General features: G+C 29.0%; 1 long non-coding RNA gene across 1 annotated transcript in view; it reads right to left on the reverse strand.

Moving 5' to 3' along the window:
* Positions 1–2992: 2992 nt before the first annotated feature.
* Positions 2993–8605, reverse strand: part of LOC117116369 — a 26454-nt gene continuing 20841 nt past the window's right edge. Inside the window, exons 4-5 of the long non-coding RNA XR_004446737.1 lie at positions 5094–5175; positions 2993–3310 (exon numbers count right to left, since the gene is read on the reverse strand). This is a non-coding gene — a long non-coding RNA (uncharacterized LOC117116369). The remainder of the gene's footprint in view (positions 3311–5093; positions 5176–8605) is intronic.

Genomic DNA, 8605 nt, shown 5'->3' on the forward strand with positions numbered 1-8605 from the left:
CTATAAAGTTAAACACATTTTGCTGTTGGTCTAACACAAACACTTAAAAAAAAACTATGTGCAATTGGAAATCTATCCAGCAAGGTTGATAATTTAGTTCATCCATTATATATATACATATTATATATAATACATATTGTTTTTTGAGGAGTTACTTTGTGGGAAAAAATTTTGACTTTTTGTCTTTACGACTGACCCCCAATGATTGGAAAGAGTGCATTTAACCACCAAAGCACGTCAAATTATTCACAGTATCAATCATTTTTTCTTTTCACATCAACTTACAATAATTTTCAAAATTGCCCTACAGAATTACAAATATTGACATATAGACCAACTCGTTTGACTTTCCGAGAGTCAAACCAGATTTTATCCCAGGTAATTTGATGTATGATTTAAGAACTACACATGATCAATGTTGTGCGTCTGATCTTTTTCTGTTCTGATTTGCTAGATACATACGATAAAGTAAGTTTCGTCCTTTAACGAATGATTGACGATGACAGTTGTAGGTCTCTGTACATCGCAGTTGTTTGGTGGAGGATTTTCACTAGAACTGACTCACTCCAAAATTTGTCCCAAGTGGTTGGCAAAGTGGGATGTTTATCCATATGCAAAACACTTCATCTTCGAAAGATAGCAACTGAAACAATCATCTTTTATTAAAGTTATCAACATTGAGGATGAAATATATTAAATCCCACTCATTTTCAAAGTCACTGGTAAAGAAAATCAATTTCAATTAATTTTCTTTCAACTGTTAAGATGTATTTTGGTGTTTAAACGAATTCTCGAATTTGACTGTAGAAAGGTTTGTGAAAACACTTCAGTTTAATAAATTATGTTATCATTCATCATACTTACGCCTTCTAAGAAGTAACATACCAGGAGAACGTTATGCACAAATCCAAACGTGCATTGGTAATATTTTTTTATTTGTTAACATAATGTGACATTCTCAATATGACTTGATAACCCATTTCAAACGAAAGCTCAAGGTAAAACAAAGCTGTATAAGAAGTATTTATCATTTGTTTCCTCCTGAAATAATATCTATTAGCGTGTTTCGTTTGTTTTTTATTTTGATTATTGGAAATACTTAGACCTTCCTTTTACAATATTTGATTAATTCTATAAGACTATTCAGACCTTTTTATTGTGATTTTGTAGTGAAAGTTTTATTCTTATGAGCACCCATCTTGTATGAATTGATAATCAATACATTCGTAGTAACAGCCTTGAAATCAGCGAAGTATTCTTTCTAACTATGCCTTCTTAGATGCTGATTCTGTAAGTCAATTGATTTCCTTAAATGAGTTTTAACTTTACATTTTTAAGTATTTTGATTTCATTTTCAAATATCCTAACAGTTTACATTATTGTGAAATTATAATAAAATTATAACTTCATAATAATGTAAACTGTTAGCTGTGTAATAATAATATTAAACTGTGGAATTGTTACAGTTTGATGTACAAAGTGGTACCTAGAAAACGTTGCTGAAGTTGCTAAACGTTTTGTGAACGCTATTCTTGTCATAATGTTCAGTGTTCAAGATGTTCGCGATCTTTATACAAAGTTTTGAGATTGATGGAATGTATGTGGCATCAAGTTTATTGATATAATTAATTATTACTGCCAATACAATAGAGAAAGTAGGTTGATAAGTGTACAAATTCCTGAAAAAAGTGGAATATTGTGCACCGTATGTCATGTGATCTCACACGTGACATTGATTTGAAGCATCATGTGCTTCGGAATCGAGGTTCAATCCTGCACGCGATATTTACTGTGCTGTGTTCTATATAACGATATATAAGTTTCTTTTTTTTCTAATAATAACTGTATCGATATCGTGGCGACATTATTCACATTACTCGACTTTCGATTGGCTCGCACGCTGAATATGTTGGTCAAAAAGACAGTGTATATAATTGGTTTTGAAATGAATTGTAAACATTAAATTACAGTGTAATGAAGTCGTATACAGAATAACTACAAATGTAATAATTAAGTTAACATTAGAAGTGGTTTAGTCAACGCATTGTAAGAAGTAACGTCTCTCTGTTTAAGCTCAATAACTGATTGTGTTTTCCGTTTTAGCTTGTGGAATAGGGCTCATTGCACAGAAACAAGGCCAAGTGTTTCGTAAGATAAATACTGATTTATCAAAGAAAAAAATGTTTATCTCTTGTGGTTGCAATGATTGAGGTATTGTTCAGCAATGCAACAGCTGATCAATATTCAAGAGAATTTTGTATATGCTTTGCCTAGTTTTCGATTTCTAGTATTATATTTTATTTATATTAATATTCAACAATTTGATCAATCTTGAGAAAACTTAAGACTGAATTGTTTATCACCTTCCAATAAGAACCTTTTTTCCTATTTTATATACTTTTTCTACAAAAATCTTTAATTTCATTTACTAGAAAAAGTATATACTGACTGTATCATATTTGCTTATGTAATTTAGCGAGGTAAATACTTTGTTATTCTAATTTTCAACTCGAAGTAAATAACTTACTTTACTTAGATATAAAGGGATTCATTTATGAAGTTCACACTTATAAAGTTATATTTTTAGAGTTTATTCATTCATTTTTACAGTCAATATATCTTTAAGAAATATATTACTGTATATAGGTCTGTTACTAGAACGATTTTCGTAAATGCGTATCCGGTCGGTATCATCATCATCATCATCATCATCACCATCGCCATCACCGTTATCGTCGTTGTGTAATAATTGATGTACCGTAGTTGTTGTTCTGCTGCTGTTGTTGTTGTTATTGTTATTAATATTATTACTATTGTTATTACGTTTGTTATTATTTTTATCATTATCATTATTATTATTATTATTATTATTAATATTATTATTATTATTATTATTATTATTATTATTATTATTATTATTATTATTATTATTATTACTTGTTATCATTACCCTTATTTTGTTGATGTTCGTTGTATTTCTTCTTCCTTGACTATCCATATACCGTTTGATGTAGGTTTACGTGTACATAATATTATTATATTTGGCCTGTTATCGTATTTAAAAAAAAAAAGAACAACATCTGCAAGTAAAATTCTGATTTTATTGTCACTGGCTCATAAAATGTCAGCACAGATCAGTATATAGGTCAGATTATACGATTGGTAGAGTCTTGTAAGAGTCTAGATCGGCCTATTTATAACCTGCGCGAATGTCATGGTACCATAACAACGCCAATGCCCTCTGCGCTTCAGAGGTGTAACTGTCTCCACACCATATCCCCTGAGTTTCACATTACGTATTCTGTCGCCACTAAATTAAAAAAAAAAAAGTTAAAAATAATTTACGTTCACATCTAAATAGTTTGCCAATTATAATTTTATATTATTTTTTTTGTTAACGCTCTTACACTATCTACTAAAAAGGCTCTTATTCAGTCAGAATGGTGTAAATGTTTTCATTTCAAATTTATTTTGTTTAATCGTGTCACGTTTGAAGGCATAATGTTATAAGGGACTACTGCTTGTCTGGACAAAGATCAATAGACATAGGCCTATATATTTCAAAAACGAAACATAAATATAGGCTTTCTATTTTTCCTGTATATTAAGGCATGTTATGCTGCTTTTTTTTCAATTTTTTTTTCTTTTTTTTATATTAAAATTGGTTTTTTTTTAGACCTATTTCATATTATGCACGAAAACAAAATTTATTTTGACGGGAAGGCCTAGCTGTTAATAACGAATTAATATTTATTCAATCAATTATTAAATAATTGTTTATGTTGAAAGGACCTAGATAGGTAAATGTAATTTTTTATGCAACTACATTTAGGAGTTTGTATTTGCCTTTAATTTTTTGGTATATTTTTATATAGGCCTATATATCTTTACTGTATATCGAATTCATTTTCAATAACTAAACGACTTAGCTGAAATTCCTACTGAACTGAAGATTATAAATGCAAATCTCAATAAACATACAATAGAAATACACCCCTACCCCGAAGACGAGAATGAGGGCTTTACAAGCTACATGCTTCGGTATATTTAGTGGCCTATTTATATAAAGAGCTAAAACATATTATTATCATTCTTTAAGGGTAAACCGAGCAAGTATACTTTTTGTTGAAATCAAAATATAAAATAACATTATTAGGATTCAGACAAGAGGCATACATGCGTCATTGCCACTTATTGCGAACTGAAGGTTCTACAGAAGAATAAAGATGTAGTTCCTCTATTATGAAAATAATGACGTGGAGATACGCATCAGTGTGGATGCACATGATACCTTGGGTTTTGCTTTTTTTTTAAAAAAAGCAAACGAACAATATAAATGAAACATCACTAAATAGGCCTATACCTGTAACTATAATTTTTTTTATGTTATTTATAGACCAGTGCACGTTCAAGTTATAACGTCTCTTTTCAATATTTAATTAGATTCATATTTTAAACCCTGATTCATGTTTCATCGGTCGATGTCACCAGAATGTAGCCGGTATCCGATTTGGATTCGAACATGGACTATAATTTTGGACTTCCTTAATCTTTCAGTAAAATTTTATGCTTCTTCCTTTTATCATATTTCATATCCGTCTTTACCTAACCTATATCCGGTTGGAGAAGTATCTAATTCGATGGGGTCGAAACATAATGTTGAATCATTTCAATTTCCTTTTTCATATATCTAATGGCCCGCAATATTTGAAAACATAAATAGTATTCGGGTGATCGCGTGCAATGTACAGTTTGTTCGGAATTATGCTGGACATATAGTTAATTCCGACACAGCGTTACGATATGCCTCATAATCTCGTAATCTCTCATATAACGCTTACAGTATGTATCGATGATAGCTCACTAACACGAACGATGAAATAGGCATAGGCCCTATGTAGGCCGAATGTTCAATGATTAGATTATCATTTATCATTTTACACATTTTACATTTTTGTAATGAGTTAAAATTCTTGAAAATTGAATTAGATAATCGTATTGCTTAGGCTATTTTATATTTAAGTAAAGTTATTAACTTTTCGTTGAAAATTATAACGAGCAAAAAAATAAAAGAAATACGAATTAACACATACCGTATATAAAACGTTTCAATCCGGATTAATTTTTATGCAAAAAGTCGTAAATTTAATCTTCTGAAGTCGTTCCCAGTAACGTCTGTAAATCAGCGAAAAAATAAGAGAATTATTTAAGTATGTGTTCCCGGACTTAATAATACTTTTAAATTTTCAAATCAATGTTTCAAATTTTTAGGGGTTTTTTTTTGTTTTTGTTTTTTGTTTTTGTTTTTGTTTTCTTTTTTTCTTTTTTTTATTGCATATGTTACCTGTGTGTTACTAAAATTTTGAAATGGTTTTCGAATATAATTCGTGCTAGTTTTTTTATTCAAGACTATTTGAGTTTAATACCGTAGAAGGACGTTTTAAAAGAAAATCTAAGTAAAATGTTGTACAATACTGTAGATAATGTTAATGAAGAATTTCAGTTAAGGTATAGAATCTGACGAGTTGTTAAATAATTATAACAAATAGTTATATAATTAATTTAATAATACAGTTAAAAAATAATTGATGCTTTGAATCAGTTATAGTCCTACAAAGTGCACTTAATGCGTGGTCTTGACACATTTTATATTTCAAAACTAAAAACATTCTTTCTTCATATTGTTTCACTAAACCTAAACATCGAATAAGTCTGTGTATGACATATATTATAATATAATTATATAATTATTAATACTATTATTATAATTGATTATAAAACATTAATAATAATCATAATAATGAAGATGATGATATCAATATAATAAAGCCATTGAATGGAAAGCTTTTGACTCTGAAAGTTAACTTTTTTCTATTACATAATAAAAAATAATAGTAACAAAACAAATACTAATAATGTTAATAGTTGTTTTGGGCCTATTAATAAGATTAAATACAACAATAACAATTATAATAATAATAATAAGGATTAATATTAATATTAAAAGTAAAAGTAATAATAATAGTAACATTAAAAAAATAAATATTTAATAGTAAGAATGATGATAATCATGATGATGATAAAATGTTATTATGGTGATGTTGATTTCGACAAATGATGATGATGTTGAGGATGATGATAAAAAAAATAAAAATATTTTATATTATTATTATTATTAATGATAATGATGAGGATGACGATAATAATAATATACTGTATCGCATGCCTATTTGATCCTGTATAGTAATGTTCACGAATGTTTTCAAATGACAGAGTTGAACAGTCATATCAAATTAGCCATCAACCGATAGGCCCACCAATGCTGTATTTGGTTTACGAAACACGGCTTCGGTATTTTATTACAGGAGAGATTATGAAGTTTTAATTTCTCCTTTGCGATTATTTAATTATATTCCTGTGACTACGAATTGGTCATGTCGTTTACTTACTATCCTAATCTTAAAAGCAAAGTGGCGCTTTTCTCGACAATGTCATGAGCATGTTAAGACCTCTATCCTGAGAAAAGGCTAAATTTGGGACATCAATATACATTATATATCTAAATCACATTTGTCGAAGTTTTTCCAAGCAGAAATTAACGGAATAGAGTCTGACAGAACTCTTAAGGCACCTGTTCTTATCAGGCATAAACTGACAATTCTGCTGGCGACACTTACGAAAACTCTGAATGTCAAACGTATTACAATTTGAGAACGCACTTTCGTAAGGATACACCATCCAGAGAATTCGTGCCATTGGTTGCGCTGATAAAAATCATACTTTAGAAAGTGATGAATACTTGTCAATGAAGGTTTGGAAGAATGACAGCGAACTAGACGGATCATAACCGTATATCAACAATTGCTTACTGGCATACGGAATAAAATTATTCTAATTCATAAAGCCCAGCGGTGTCTGGAAACCCAATAAACCAGATTCGCTTTGATTAACGCAAGGTTTATACTAAAAGTGGGTTCAATCATGAACAACGGAGACTCAACATAATGCTAAAATTGCAGGTCAATTATTTCTACGACAGAAATCAAGTGATTGTAAATCTGTTAACTGGTGACGTATCTTCACAAAGTCCCATTTATAACACATTCGAAACCTGAGAGAAAGTACTTCCAAGTAACAATAGTTAATTAAAACCTATTTTCATGTAATGCGTTAAAATATTAGATACATTAGAAATTCATTGTGATTTAAACAATGGGAAAATATTCATTATGGTGTTAAGGTTTTCACCTGCACTCTAAATCAGTTTGTTATTTATTATTTCAACAAGAATCATTTGACAATGATTGTCATCGGATATGCATTTATTTATTTCATTTCATCTAACAGCCTATATTGAAAATGTATAGATGCTATAAAGAATAAGGTTTTCACCACAAAAAAAGATAAGAAAAGGAAAAGAAAACATTTCAACTTATATTAGTACATTCCTATTCGTATCTATTGTATTTTTATTCTATTTAGGTTAAATTATCGATTAGTTTATTTAAAGGATGTTATTCGTTTCCTAAAATAGTACTAATTAACTTAATATAAAAAAATAATATTATTAATGAATATTTTATATTAATTTAATTTTGAAAAATGCTAGACACTATAAACAATATAATCAATTACGATAAGAAAGGAAGGTAAGCTTAAATTGTTTCAAGAAGTATTAAAATGTCCATTCTACACGAAAAAAAAATTATTCATACAATTTTGTTTCCATTCCTCATCGGTTGGAAGTTGAAAAAAAAATTACGAAATAGGCTTAGTTATAACAATTTATTTATTTACAAACATATATTTACATGGATAACATTTTCATAAAAAATATGTTCTAACAAATGGTCCATTAATTTAATATAAAGCAAACAATTTACAAATGACAAGAAGAATAATACAAGTACAAGTAGCTGTTTTATATTACGCAATGCAATTTGTTTTATTTTTTTTAATAAGTATTATAGGCCTATTTTAAAAACAAAATTAATATATAAACTCTATGTATGGATTCAATGTTCATATCTACTGTTATTGGGAAAGGTGTTTCATTTATATGATTTTTTTTATAGAATATCATTATTAAAATAATTAATAGCCAAATTTATAAACAGTAACATAGGCCTCACCTAGCCTTCGTTTGTATCAATACCCATATTTCTTTATAAAATATTAATCGAATAATTGTTATATGGTATTTTTGTTAGCTTAAAATAAAAATGTGCGTTAAAACGGCCATAAAACGCCTCAAACATGACATTAAATCATAAATCTTTATTATAACGTGTTATGTCGCAACACACGCCCTCATAGGGAACCGTACTGTAAATCCCGCGAATTATTCGAAGCGGAATCACCCTCTGTGACTGTATTAGTGAACTTCCCGCCGCAAGCTGATGCGTGTTATTGAAAGACGGTATCGTAAGCCAATCTGTGCAACATCACGACAAAAGAGTTGAATTTAATCTGAAGGTAGCTGAAACATAGGCCTATGTTAAAAAATTGTTCACGTGACTCGAACCTCTAAGACCGTCAATAAGATTTATGGGGCAACAAGGACTTCAATCAAATTAGAAATTTAAATAACATAATAAAATAATTC

The sequence above is a fragment of the Anneissia japonica genome, unplaced genomic scaffold, assembly GCF_011630105.1.
Source record: "Anneissia japonica isolate Jap-2015-1 unplaced genomic scaffold, ASM1163010v1 scaffold288144_len532060_cov191, whole genome shotgun sequence".
NCBI lineage: Eukaryota > Metazoa > Echinodermata > Crinoidea > Comatulida > Comatulidae > Anneissia > Anneissia japonica.